This window comes from Sciurus carolinensis, unplaced genomic scaffold (assembly GCF_902686445.1).
Source record: "Sciurus carolinensis unplaced genomic scaffold, mSciCar1.2, whole genome shotgun sequence".
NCBI classification, from domain to species: domain Eukaryota; kingdom Metazoa; phylum Chordata; class Mammalia; order Rodentia; family Sciuridae; genus Sciurus; species Sciurus carolinensis.
In genome coordinates, this window is record NW_025920267.1 from 51,930 (window position 1) to 66,604 (window position 14,675).

General features: G+C 37.2%; 1 pseudogene; it reads left to right on the forward strand.

Annotated features, from left to right (window-relative positions):
* The first annotated feature begins 10,306 nt into the window (after positions 1–10,306).
* On the forward strand, positions 10,307–11,243 carry LOC124975395 (olfactory receptor 7G2-like; annotated as a pseudogene).
* The last annotated feature ends 3,432 nt before the right edge of the window (positions 11,244–14,675 follow it).

The following is a 14,675-nucleotide window of genomic DNA, read 5'->3' on the forward strand; positions in this document are numbered from 1 at the left end:
CCCACAGCTGCCTCCACTGGTACCCACAGAGCACCTGAAGGGGTGGGTCACCTGAGGACTTTGTTCACACTGCAGGCTTTTTAATCTCACCTAAAACTAGTGAGTTTTAACCTTTGGGGTAATGTCTGAAGGAGTGATTCATAAGAATTTTGTGTGATTTTTGAGACTGTCTCAAGTCTGGGAAGTTGAGAGGTAGACGGGTATTAAAAAATGGTGGAATGAGACAGACATCATTACCCTATGTACATGTATGATCATACAATTGGAATGAATCTTCATTGAGTACAATCATAGAAATGAAATGATGTACCTCATTCGTGTACAATGAATCAAAATGCAGTCTGTAAAAATTAAGAACTAAATAATTAAAAAAGAATAGAGGAGAATGCATTTGTGATATGCAATATGCCTCAAGTTTACGTGTTCAAATAGTGTATATTTAATGTATAAACTTATCTGTATCCTTTAAATTGAGGTACTGTATTGAACACATACATACAGATCACTGGTTTAAGAATAAACAGAATATGCTTGTGGAGTCCTCCAGTCACATTCTCTCTCTTCTCTGTGTCACCATTGCTGTTAAATTTTATATTTATCATTTGTTTATATTCTTCAATTTGTCTGCATCCTTTGACACTGTGTGTTACTGATCATGTTTGCCCAACAACATTTTAATTTGCATAGGAATCAACCACATGTTTTTATCACCCTGTTGGTAATACACCAATTCATTTTCTTTTAATATCATGTAATTTTACATAGTGCAAAATACATAATGTACAGTGAAAATTGAACTAGGCATCCCTTCTGATGTCGATGCAGTGTTCAGCAGCTAGTCTTCTGCTATTGTGTGTATGTTTTCTTTTGTTTTTGTTTGTGGTGCTGGGAATCATACCCAGAGACTTTTTCAGGGTGGGAAAGTACCCCAACACTGAGCTTCATCAGAATTGCAGGCTAAGCTTTCTACCATTGTGAGCAAATGTGTTTGAAAGATCCTGTGCATGTTTCCTGGTGGAAACGAGTGAAAGTTTCCCACCTGGATGGAGGTATTGGGTACACTGGTGTGTCCATTCTCCTTTGGGTAGTTTTAAAGTATTTTCTAAAATGGTCGAATGGAGAAATATCTTTTATTAATGGCTTACCATATAGTGTATGCATAATATTAGTTAAATTTTCATTTCTTATGAGTTTAGAGCAACTTCTCATGTAATGGAAGATTTACATTTCCTCTTTTGTAAAATACCTACTTTTCTTATTTGTACTCAATTGCCTGTCATTCTTAGTATTTCATTAGAGTTCTTTATTTGAATAATATTTCAGTTATGTGCATTGAAAATTTCTCTGTTAGGTGTGTGATTTGTTTATGTATCATTTGTATGATTTTTAATGAACACAGTGCTTAAATTAACAGATATATTTGTCAATATTTCCTTGAATACTTTTATACCAATTTTTAAAACGTCAATTGATCCTAAGTTGACACCTGAATTTGGTACAATTTCAAATAACATCTTGGCAGAACTTTTGGTAAGAAATTATAAGTTGAAAAGGAAATGTAAGGGGCTTAGGAGTGCCAAACTGTGAAAAAGATGAACCACATTGGTTGGGCATGGTAGTGCCCTGCAATCATAGTTACTTGGTAGACTGAGGCAGGAGAATCATAAGTTTGAGGCCAGACTCAGCAACTTAGCAAGATCCCTACTGGAAATATAAAAGGTTAGGAAGGTAAATCAATGGCAGAGGACTTGCCAATCATACAAGAATTCCTAGGCTCAACTCCCATTCTGGAATAAAAGAAGAAGAATCACAAAGTCCAAGAATGTATGGGACTTGTCTTCAAGTCTTATTGTAAAACTGCAGTAGTAAAAGTAGTGGGGTGTTGGTGTAGATACAGACACGTAAATCAATGGTATCACAAACCATTGAGAAATTATTTTTCAATGGTTTGAGAAATTATTTTTGCAACAGATAACAAAGTAATTCAAAACAGAATGATTGGTCTTTTCAACAAATCATACTATGTAACTATCAAATATTAATACTTAAGTTTTTTTTTTAAAAATTCCCACATCTCTTATCATGTACAAAAATGAATTTAAATGAAATTAAAAGTAAAACCTGAATGTATAAATCTAGAAGAAAACATAGGTGAAAACTTTTACAATCTTACAATAGATGAAGTTTTCCAAGTCACAACAGAAAACCTGTGATTCATAAAGGAACAAATTGAAAATTTGTGTTTACCAAAATATATAACTTCCATTTCCAGAAGACATTTTAAGGGAAGAGAAAGAAAAGCCCAAGCCTTGAACAAAATATTTCTAAATGATTCATTTCGTAATAGTCTTTTTTAAAAATATTTTTATTTATTCTAATATGTTGTACATGACAATAGAATGCATGTAGACATTTTGATAAAGTCTAACATCCAGAATATACACAAGATTTAAAAACACAAATAAAAACAATAAAATTTTCCAAATACTTTGAAATATGTGATGTATTATTACTCACTGTATTTTCCCTACTGTGCAATAAAAGCAGAATGTATTGTTCTGAACTATAACATTGTACACTCTGACCAATCTCTCTCTAACCCTTCTCCCTCCTAGTTAGAAAAGAGTATTGAAATTTTCTCTCTTCAAATACTTGACAAGGGTTCAAGATAATGGAGGTGCTAATTATATTGACTATTTCTTACACAGTTTATATATGATAAAATTACCCCATGCTCCATACATATGTTCATTATAAAGAAATTTAAAAAAAATTGAAAATAGCAGATATGTGCACATATCACAAAAGAAGATATACAGGTAAAAAATAAGTACATGAAAATATGTTCAACTTCATTAGTCATTAAGCAAAAGCAAATAAAAACTACAGTGAGTATGAATATGCATTTTTAGGAAGGCTAAAATTAAAAAAGACTAACAATACTTAAAATCAGTAAGAATTTGGAGGAACTAGAAATCTGTTAAGGATATGTAATGGTGCAAATATGATGGAAAACACTTTTTCCAGTTTTTCCTTTTTCATGGAAACTTTTTTTTATTAATTATTTATCCCAACTAATCAGTTGTACATGACAGTAAGAATGCATTTATCCATTGTGACAGATCTTACATAAGTGGAGGATAATTTGTCATTTTTCTGATTACACATATTGTAGGATCACATCAGTCATGGAGTCCTATATCCACATGAGGTAATAAAGTCTGTTTCACTCTACTATCCTTCCTACCCCCAGATCCCTTCCCTCCATTCAATTCCCACCACCTAATACAAAGTAACTCTATTCTTCCCTAGCATCCGCATTGAATTATTTTTGAAAAGAAATTTTCAGGTAATTATAATTAAGCAAATTAGTGAGATTCTTTGTTATATATTCATTTATGTACGTAACATAAATTGCTCCATTTCATTCCCCAGTATTTCCCCTTTCCCTCTCCTTCTCCCTCATCCTCATCCCCTTCCTCTATTCTTTGGCCATTTCTGAATCAGTCAGTCATACTCTCACCTAATGAACCATCTGTTCAATGTTCCGTGTTGACCAGGAGAAATGAAAGCACATGACTGTGAAGAGATTTGTGTGCACACGGCATCTTTATTTGTAACAGCCCCAAACTGAAAAGCAATCCAATTGCCTATCGACAGATGAATGGAGAAGCAAATCATGAAACATCCAAACAAATAAATACTCTTTAGCAATAAAAAAGCAATGAACTATCAATAGGACAGCATGAATGGATCTCAATAAGAATGCTGATGGGGTAGGGAGTGGAACTCAGTGGTGGAGTGCTTGCCTAACATGCCCAAGGTCCTGGTTTTGATCCTCAGAAACAAGTATCCTGACTTAAAGAAGGTGGACCACAAGTTTCACAAAGGGACAGAATAAAATTTTAATGGATGATGGTTATCCTATTACTGATTTTCGTTATGATTTCTCAGATTAAATATACCCAGCCCATAGTGCATCAATAGAACATTAACAATGCTGTTAACCACCATAGCAAAAATGCCTTTTTGCATTTGGTCACAAAACATGTATTAGTAACTGATGAATATGCATTACTCAAATAAATGTTTCATGAGTCATCCATATTATTAGTCCTCACATTTGCATTTTTGCATAAATTTATTATATCACCTGAATTTATAGATGTCATGAATGTGTCTACCCATATATAAAAACTGTATTTACAAGCTTAAGTGCTCTGTCAAATTTTCTCATGGTGTTGTTAGGATGGGGCTGTCCTTAACTATACTAAAAAGGAAGAAGGGAATCAAATCAAATAAAGATGTAATGAGGGGTTCAAGACACTTAAAAATGATTTGAATCAAGGAAAAAATGGTGAAGGAAAGAAGACATCCACTTGGTCTCCCTGGGTGAGAGAGTCAGCCAGAGCAAAGTTCTCCATTGCTCAGGCTTCCTCCTTACAGAGATGCTGCCTATAATCGCAAGAGACTAAAAGACTCAGACTAATGAGGACACTTGCATATTGAAGTCCTAAGGACCACAGAGATAGCAAACCTTCTGCCCATGACCACCTGCTCCACACCTTGCTCCGGGGAGTGCCAGTTCACCTGACCTTGGTCTCAGGACCGTCATCTCTGCACAGGAGGCAGGTGAGGTGCTTCCTGAGAACAGAACCTCAATGGTTTCCCTCAACATACAGGGCAGAACTGAATGTTGTGCCTCCGCATTGCCACCAGGTAATCTGAAGTCAGCTAGCTTGTTTTCCCAGTAGTGACAGGCCTTTGTCAGTACATCTGGGGCATCTCTGAGGTGGGGATGTGAGGAAGATGGGAAGAACTGGGCCACCTGTGAGGTTCTGCCTGATCATTGATCGTCTTCTGCCTCCTCTTAGGCACCAACATGCAGGCAGTTTTCATTCTGCTAATGTGTCACTCCGACCCTAAAGTGCATGGACCTTCTCTATTCTCAACAGCCACCTAATCTTGCTTACTTTTGAAGACTCTTCCAACCTTCTCTAACCATTTTAAAAATTTATTTGCAAGGGGAAACAGTATGTAGCCAAAATCTTACTTTTTCCTTCTTGCCTCATGATATGGCTTGTAGGCTGACACCATCTCCTGTTTGAGGATATGCCCAGCAAGAGCAGGTGGAGAGCAATGCAGATCCCAAGTACAGCACACTCGTCTACCTTTCTCCCACATGACTCTGTGCAGTACTGAAAATTTCAAAAGGGAAAAGAGAACGAATAAATACATGTGTGTGCTTCCAGAATTAGCCAATGTTGATAATTTGCCACCAGAGTTCTTTTTTTTTATTATTTTATTGTAAACAATGGGATACATGTTGTTTCTCTGTTTGTACCTGGCATAAAGGCATACCATATGTGTAATCATAAATTTACATAGAGTAATGCTGTTTGATTCATTTTGTTATTTTTTCCCTTCCCCCCCACCCTCCCACCCCTCTTTTCCCTCTATACAATCCTTCCTTCCTCCATTCGTGCCCCCCTCCCTAACCCTACCTCTAAACCTAACAATAACCCCTCCCACCCCCCATTATGTGTCATGATCCATTTATTAGTGATATCATTTGTCCTTTGTTTTTTTGCGATTGACTTATCTCACTTAGCATGATATTCTCCAATTTCATCCATTTGCCTGCAAATGCCATAATTTTATCATTCTTTATGGTTGAGTAAGATTCCATTGTATATATATACCACAGTTTCTTTATCCATTCATCAACTGAAGGACATCTAGTTTGGTTCCACAATCTGGCTATTGTGAATTGAGCAGCTATGAACATTGATGTGGCTGTATCTCTGTAATATGCTGAATTTAAGTCCTTTGGGTATAGGCCAAGGAATGGGATAACTGGGTCAAATGGTGGTTCCATTCCAAGTTTTCTAAGGAGTCTCCACACTGCTTTCCAGAGTGGCTGCACTAATTTGCACTAATTTGCAGCCCCACCAGCAATGTATGAGTGTACCTTTCTGCCCACATCCTCGCCAACACCTGTTGCTGCTTGTATTCTTGATAATCGCCATTCTAATTGGGGTGAGATGGAATCTTAGGGTGGTTTTGATTTGCATTTCTCTTATTACTAGATATGTTGAATATTTTTCCATATGTTTGTTGATTGCTTGTAGATCTTCTTCTGTGAAGTATCTATTCATTTCCTTAGCCCATTTGTCGATTGGATTATTTGCATTCTTGGTGTAGAGTGTTTTGAGTACTTTATAGATTCTGGAGATTAGTGCTCTATCTGAAGTATGATTGCAAAGATTTTCTCCCACTCTGTAGGCTCTTTCTTTGCATTGCTGATAGGTTCCTTTGCTGAGAGAAAGCTTTTTAGTTTGAATCTATCCCAGTTATTGATTCTTGCTTTTATTACTTGTGCTATGGGAGTCCTGTTGAGGAAGTCTGGTCCTAAGCCAACATGTTGAAGCTCTGGACCTACTTTTTCTTCTATAAGATGTTGGTTCTTCAAAAAAATAAACAAAATTGATAAACCTTTAGCCACACTAACAAAGAGAAGATGAGAGAAAACCCAAATTACTAAAATTCAGAATGAACAAGGAAATATCACAACAGACACGACTGAAATACAAAACATAATTAGAAGCTATTTTGAAAATCTATACTCCAACAAAATAGAAAATTTCGAAGACATCAACAGGTTTCTAGAGACATATGAATTGCCTAAACTGAACGAGGAGGACATACACAATTTAAATAGACCAATTTCAAGTAATGAAATAGATGAAGTCATCAAAAGCCTACCAACAAAGAAAAGTCCAGGACCAGATGTGTTCTCAGCCGAGTTCTACAAAACCTTTAAAGAAGAGCTCATTCCAATACTTCTCAAAGTATTCCATAAAATAGAAGAGGAGGGAACCCTCCCAAACTCATTCTATGAAGCCAATATTACCCTGATACCTAAACCAGACAGAGACACATCGAGGAAAGAAAATTTCAGACCAATATCCTTAATGAACATCGATGCAAAAATTCTAAACAAAATTTTAGCATATCGCATACAAAAACATATTAAAAAGATAGTGCACCATGATCAAGTGGGTTTCATCCCAGGGATGCAAGGTTGGTTCAACATCAGGAAATCAATAAATGTCATTCACCATATCAATAGACTGAAAGTCAAGAATCACATGATTATTTCAATAGATGCAGAAAAAGCATTTGATAAAATACAGCACCCCTTCATGCTCAAGACACTAGAAAAAATAAGGATAGTGGGAACATTCCTTAACACTGTAAAGGCCATCTATGCTAAGCCCATGGTTAATATCATTCTAAATGGTGAAAACTGAAAGCATTCCCCCTTAAAACTGGAACAAGGCAGGGATGCCCTCTTTCACCACTTCTTTTCAATATTGTCCTTGAAACTCTAGCCAGAGCAATTAGACAGACCAAAGAAATTTAAGGGATACGAATAGGAAAAGAAGAACTCAAACTATCCCTGTTTGCTGATGATATGATTATATACTTAGAGGAACCAGGAAATTCCACCAGAAAACTTTTAGATCTCATAAGTGAATTCAGTAAAGTAGTAGGATATAAGATCAATGCACATAAATCTAAGGCATTTTTATACATAAGTGATGAATCTTCAGAAAGAGAAATTAGGAAAACTACCCCATTCACAATAGCATCGAAAAAAATAAAATACTTTGGAATCAATCTCACAAAAGAGGTGAAAGACCTCTAAAGTGAGAACTACAGAACACTAAAGAACGAAATTAAAGAAAGCCTCAGAAGATGGAAAGATCTCCCATGTTCTTGGATAGGAAGAATTAATATTGTCAAAATGGCCATACTACCAAAAGTGCTATACAGATTCAATGCAATTCCAATTAAAATCCCAATGATGTACCTTTCAGAAATAGAGCAAGCAATTATGAAATTCATCTAGAAGAATAAAAAACCCAGAATATCTAAAGCAATCCTCAGTAGAAAGAGTGAAGCAGGGGGTATTGCAATACCAGATCTTCAACTCTACTACAAAGCAATAGTAACAAAAACGGCATGGTATTGGTACCAAAATAGAAAGGTGGATCAATGGTACAGAATAGAGGACACGGACACAAACCCAAATAAATACAATTTTCTTATACTAGACAAAGGGGCCAAAAATATGCAATGGAGAAAAGATAGCCTCTTCAACAAATGGTGCTGGGAGAATTGGAAATCCATAGTCAACAGAATGAAACTAAACCCATATCTCTCACCATGCACGAAACTAAACTCAAAATGGATTAATGACCTCGGAATCAGACCAGGGACCCTGCATCTTATAGAAGAAAAAGTAGGCCCACCAGAGTTCCTTACTTCAAATAACAAAATAGCATGAATCAGCATAATGTAGACTTTATATTCCACTCTATCCTTCTTTTTGCAGTGGAAAAATTTTCAATTGTTATTTAATTTTTTTTACACATTGCATATTTATATACTGAGTATTTTGTGAGTCTCTATGTGTGTATATATGTAGGCATGTTTATGTAAGGCATACAACTGTATATGTATATGTATGTGTAGGGTTATATGTGACGTAATAAGATATTGGAATATGATAAAGTCTTTAAAGGTAATGGATCAAAGAAAAAATGTACCAATACTAAGGAGTGATGAAACATTATTTTTAAACAATCAAATCTAAAATGCCATGTGCAATAAATAAGATTTTTAAATTTGAACCAAGCTCATAATGTTGTCTGATATGTGGAAACTAAAAATGCCAACCTGAAATTGGAATACTGATTATTAGTTGTTGGGAACCATGTGGCAGAGGGAGAGTGGAAAAGGGGTGGTTGCTTTGGGGAGTTAACACTGAACCCTTGTGTGGAAATATCACACAGAACCCCTTTAACATGTATTATCAATAGGTATTGTTTTCTCTCCATGGGGGAGAGAAGACACAAATCTAAATCTAATATGATTGATGATATGCAACCACAAATATGCAAAGAAATGTGCAATTACTTTAACAGTTATCTAATGCAGACATGACAGTATAATTTAACAGCAAGTGGTGTATAAACATGTCTTCATTTGTAACGAAATGCAAAAAGGAATTTTTGCTGGGGTGGTTAACAGCATTGTTGATGTTATTGCTTATGATATACATAAAGAAATTAAAATATTAATATATATGTTTTTAAAATATTTAAATTTTATCATGCTATAGATGTCTACTCAGACAAATTACATTTTTCTTTTACCTACTTATATTTTTGTTCCTACATGTAGTCTGTTTTTTTTACTTATTGACTTAATTTTGCCAGTACCAAAGATTGAACTGAAGGGTACTCTTCCACTGAGCTACATCCCCAGCACTTTTTATTTTTATTTTTTATTTTGAGACAAGTTTTCACTAAATGTCCCAGGCTGGCCTCAAACCTGCCATTCTCCTGCCTCAGTCTCCTAAGTAGCTGGGATTACAGGTGTGCACAACTCTGCCTGACTTAGTTTATTCATTTAAATTATTAGATATTTTATTATCTGTCCATGAGAAACAAACATTGGGTCACTGATATTCACTGAGATGTTCACTCTTCTTACTTCTCCATGTACTCACAATTCTCAGCTGGAGTTTCTGGGCATCAAATTTTTTCCTTCAAATTTGCAGTTAACAAACTAAGATTTGTTTTTAAGTGGTATTCTATCATTCTCTCGTCTTCCTACCTTTCTCCCCACCTGTCACTTATGAACTGTACCAGGTAGTACGGTAAAGTCTTTGGTAGGATAAAACCACAATAGAAATATTAACAGTGGTTCATGTCAAGCACTAATCTAAAATAGTTTGTATTCTCATTCCTCATCCATGCAACATACTCATAAGGTTTTACAGCATTTTCCCTATTACATGAATGTGGAGATTGAGGCTTCTCACAAAAATATTTTGTTGTTCATAAAGCAAGCACTGGAGGAAGTCAGTATGAGTTGAAATCCTGAAGGAAGCTGTTGTGTTCAATTAGATTTAATACAGTTTGTTTTTTGTTTTCTTGCAGATTTAAACATCTAGAGAGTCCTCAGATAAAAAGTTATAAACTGTTGCCTATCTTATTCTTATAAGTTGTTGCAAAGTGGGGAAAGAATAGGTTGTCAGCAAATAAAATGTGGATGATCTGATAGAGTAGGACAGTGGAAGACAGAAAGAAAAGAAGGTGTGAGGGAGGAAGTGGTGGAGAAAAGATGAGTAACATCGTGGTGACTTTGCAAAACACCTATGAGAGTTTTCTGAAACAAGGCATCTGTAATCTGTTGCATTATCTTTATTTTCTCCATCAGCCTCCTCAACATCATGGAATCAGAAAACCAAATAGGTGTATTGGAATTCCTCCTCCTGGGCCTCTCAGAGGACCCAAACCTGCAGCCCATCCTCTTTGGACTGTTCCTGTCCCTGTACCTGGTCACAGTGCTTGGGAACCTGCTCATCATCCTGGCCATCTGCTCTGACTCTCACCTCCGCACCCCCATATACTTCTTCCTCTCCAACCTGTCCTTCACTGACATCTGCTTCAGCACCAGCACAGTCCCTAGGATGCTGATGAACATTCAGAGACACAGTAAGGCCATCAGTTACACAGGCTGCCTCACCCAGGTCTTCTTTGTCCTGGTTGTTGCTGGAGTGGAAAACAGTCTCCTTGCAGCAATGGCTTATGACTCTTATGTGGCCATCTGCCATCTGCTCTGGTACTCAGTAATCATGAATCCCCACCTGTGTGTCCTGCTGATTGTGTTGTCCTTAACCATTAGCGTTGTGTATGATCTGCTTCACAGTCCGATGGTGCTGAGGCTGTCCTTCCGCACAGAACTGGAGATCCTCCACTTCTTCTGTGAACTTGATCAGGTCATCAAGCTGTCCTGTTCTGATACCCTCATCAATAACATCCTATTCTATTTAGTGTCTGGGCATTTTGGGTCGTGTTTCTCCTCTTGGGATTATTTATTCTTACATTAAAATAGTCTCTTCTATTCTGAGAATGTCCTCAACTGGGGGAAAGCATAAAGCCTTTTCCACCTGTGGGTCTCACCTCTCAGTGGTCTCCTTGTTCTATGGGATGGATTTTGGGGTGTACATTAGCTCTGTAGTGACTGACTCATTCACCAATACTGCAGCAACCTCAGTGATGTACACTGTGGTCCCTCCAATGCTGAACCCCTTTATCTACAGCCTGAGGAACAGGGACATGTAGGAGGCCTTGAGGAAGCTCATCATTAAGCCTCCTTTTTGGTGACAGTATCATCTGCTTTGTCCTTGGGCTTCCAGTATAAGTCAGTGTACAGGGACACTGGGCAAGCCACGGTCCTTGTGCTACAGTGATGGGATGGCATAAGGGCTAAGCATGTTCCAACGTAGGTTTGAAACTTGAACATTAGCAAATCAATCCCTAGTGCAGTGAATGGACTTTCCATGAATTAATTAGATGGACCCTTTCATAGTTTACAAAACTTAGAGCACATTAGACTCACCCAGAGAACTTTTTTGAACCCTTGATCAATGCCTCAGCGACACTTCAGCAGTGTGAAGTGGGCCTATGAATGTGCATTTCTAATGAAGTCATAGGCGATGGAACAGGAGGATTTGAATAGAGCTGACATAGCACACAATTCTGCTGGGAAGTCACTTAGCCCAATTCTGGGCACAGGGTAAATGGTAAGATTTAGAACCATCACATTATATATGTAACCCCTCTTACTTCACTGTGAATAAGGCAAACCCTGGCATGGGAAGAAGCCAAAGATGGGAGAAACCCATGTTATCCCAGGATTGTATGAGATATTCCTTAAGTATTTACCATCTCTTAGAAGATGTGCGAAACTCACTGCTGAAGAAAAATTCCTTAACTATCCATCAGACTTGCTACTTGATAGAAACACACATAGTGTCCAAGCCACCATGTTTTGAGTGCATGTGTGTGTGTGTGTGTGTGTGTGTGTGTGTGTGCAATTCTGTGCTTATGTTGTGAGGGTAAGAATTTCTTTCTTTTATTTCCAAGTAACTGCTAGTACTAACAAACATGTCTCACAGATTTTATATATTTCATGTATTGTAGACAAATTGGATAATGAATTGGTACAGAGGTATATGCTTGTATGTATTAGACAATGCTTTAAATGGTGTTTGAAAATCTTGCATATACACGTAAATTTCATGTCTCTTGTTTTTATTTACCATCAAAAAGATCTGAAGTGAATCAATCCACCAGGATTGGGGTGACTATCTTTTTCTTGGAATTCTATACATTTTATAACACATTTACCTTTAATATATGCACTGGGAATTGTTACAAGATATAAAAGGACGAGCTAACCACTGCACACACTGGTCCTGACAAACACTCATCCACACCCATCAGCCACTCCCCAGTGTTCCCTGTCAGTTGCCAGAACACAAGACTATGTGGATTCAGGCCTTTTCAATTACTGTATTGAGATGCAATTTACCTGCTGCCACATTGACTCATTTTAAATATAAAGTTATAAGACTTCTGGCACAATTTCAGTGTTGCATGCATCCTAGTTCTTTATATCATAGGTGATTCTTCATGCCTGACTTCTGCTACAGAGTATACTTGTGAGGTTCACTCATGTGGTTTTTGTTTAGCAAGAGTTTACTCTCATTGCCACATTCTTTCCCACTGTATCAACACACACAATTTATTCACTCAGATATTTTGGACATTGGGTTATTTATAGGTGTTTTATGAGTCCTGGTGCCATGGACATTATCCTACATGTTGTTCGTACACATTTTTGTTGGATAGATAAATACGAATGGAAGTTTTGGGTCATAAGGAATAGATGTGGACCCATTTAGTCAATACTAATGAATAAATGGTCAGCAGTCATAAATGACAGGCCCCAATTGAGGTCTTGTTCAAATTCCAAGACAACACCAGGAGGCTGAGGGTGGAAATATTAATGGGCACCATCAAGATCTATTTCAAGGGTAGAAGCTCATGAGATCACTCCTGGGATCATTCCAGCCAACTCCTATGTCCCAGAGAGGCAGCAAAATGGAAGATGGATGTAAACCCATATGTGAGTTTTGGGAGGGATTGCAGTTCAGGCTAAAGGACACAGCTAATACTTTTTAAATGCTTGTTTTAACATAGGTTTTGATCAATGTTCATACCCTAAGTCTTACAAACCCATAAGCTAGCACACCAAAGTGGGTTCTTGGACTCTGAAATCCTCCCACATCTGGGGAGTTCTATCTTTTCTCACATAAATAAATCCTATTCCATTTATTCTTCCCTCCTGTCATTGTCTATGGATTTTATTCTTCAAATTTTGTGAGACAAGAAGCCAAAAGGAAATTGGTGAAGAGTGGAATCTAGTCTCATCTCAAAACTCCAATTTCACCACCATATAATTTTCCAAAGTAGTTGTATCAATTTACACTTCTACTATTTTTTCAATATATCCATTGCCTGCCTTTTACATTTTGGCCATGTTGATGAGGATGTAATAGTACTATATTTTTGCTTATTAGGTTTTAAATTTTTATTTATTTTATTTATTTTTCAAATTTATTTTTATTTATTTATTTTTTCACATAAGGGAATTTATTAAGCAAATAGAGTGTCTCCCTGCAGGGTAAGAGAGAAAATGAGAGGAAGAGAAATGGAAAGAGAAAGGGTGTGCACTAGAGAGAGTGGAAAGTGAGGAGGAGAAAGAAAGTCAGTCAGGGAAGAGAAAAACAAGAAAAAAGGTGGCGATGAAGCTATCTTTAAGAATCCTGCCAGGTAACAGGGGACCAATAGCAGAGAAGGATACTTGCAAGCTGACTGATGAACCAATAGCTAGCTAGGATGTTCACAGACTGACAGAAGTTGGAAGGCGGGGAAATGGCTGCAACAGAAAGGGTGGAGAGAGGAGTTTTGTACAGTACATTCCTCCATTTCTGTGTTTATAAGAATCTTTTTTTCTCCAGTTCTTTCCCGCCTTATCTCTCCTTCCTGCCTAAGTGACTGCGGCCGGTTTTGCAGGTGAGATGTAAAATGTCCTTTCTCCCAGGGGAAGTCTTCAACTTCCAGACTTCCAGAGGCAGATGGTTTTCATGGACTTCATTTTCTTGATTTGACTGATCCCCTATTTCTACATTAACTACCTGTCCCCAATTCTGGCTTCATTCACCCCTCTAATTTTAGGAACTCATTTATTGCTGTAGGGAAAGGGGGTCCATGACAACTCTGGCTTCTTCGAGCTGGAAGGGGATAGTATGGGGCAAGCAGTTTGGAGTTCCCTTTTTAGAAATTGGGTTAATCAAGGGGTCCTAGATGTCTGGTTGGGGAATAGCAGGTTGTAAAGGCATCTGGGGGTGGGTGCTTCTATGAGAGAAGAAGAAAAAAACATGAGTACTGAAGTGAGATTAATACAATATAAATGTTGCAGAATCTGAAACATACCAATGAACATCATAAAGATGACAGAAGTCAATAATTTCTCACCAGGGGGTGGAAGAACTCAGAAGTTGTTCCCATAACAAGGCCTAGCAAATGCTGGAGAGGACAAGGCATTTATTTGGGAACTACAACATTATCTAGTTTATCAGGAATGTAAACACAACATTTACTAGAGATACTAGCAAACATAGATTAAGCCTACCTGTGTCTGTAGGCCTTAAACTGACTAAAAACTTGACTCTGGCAGTTTCTCTTGAT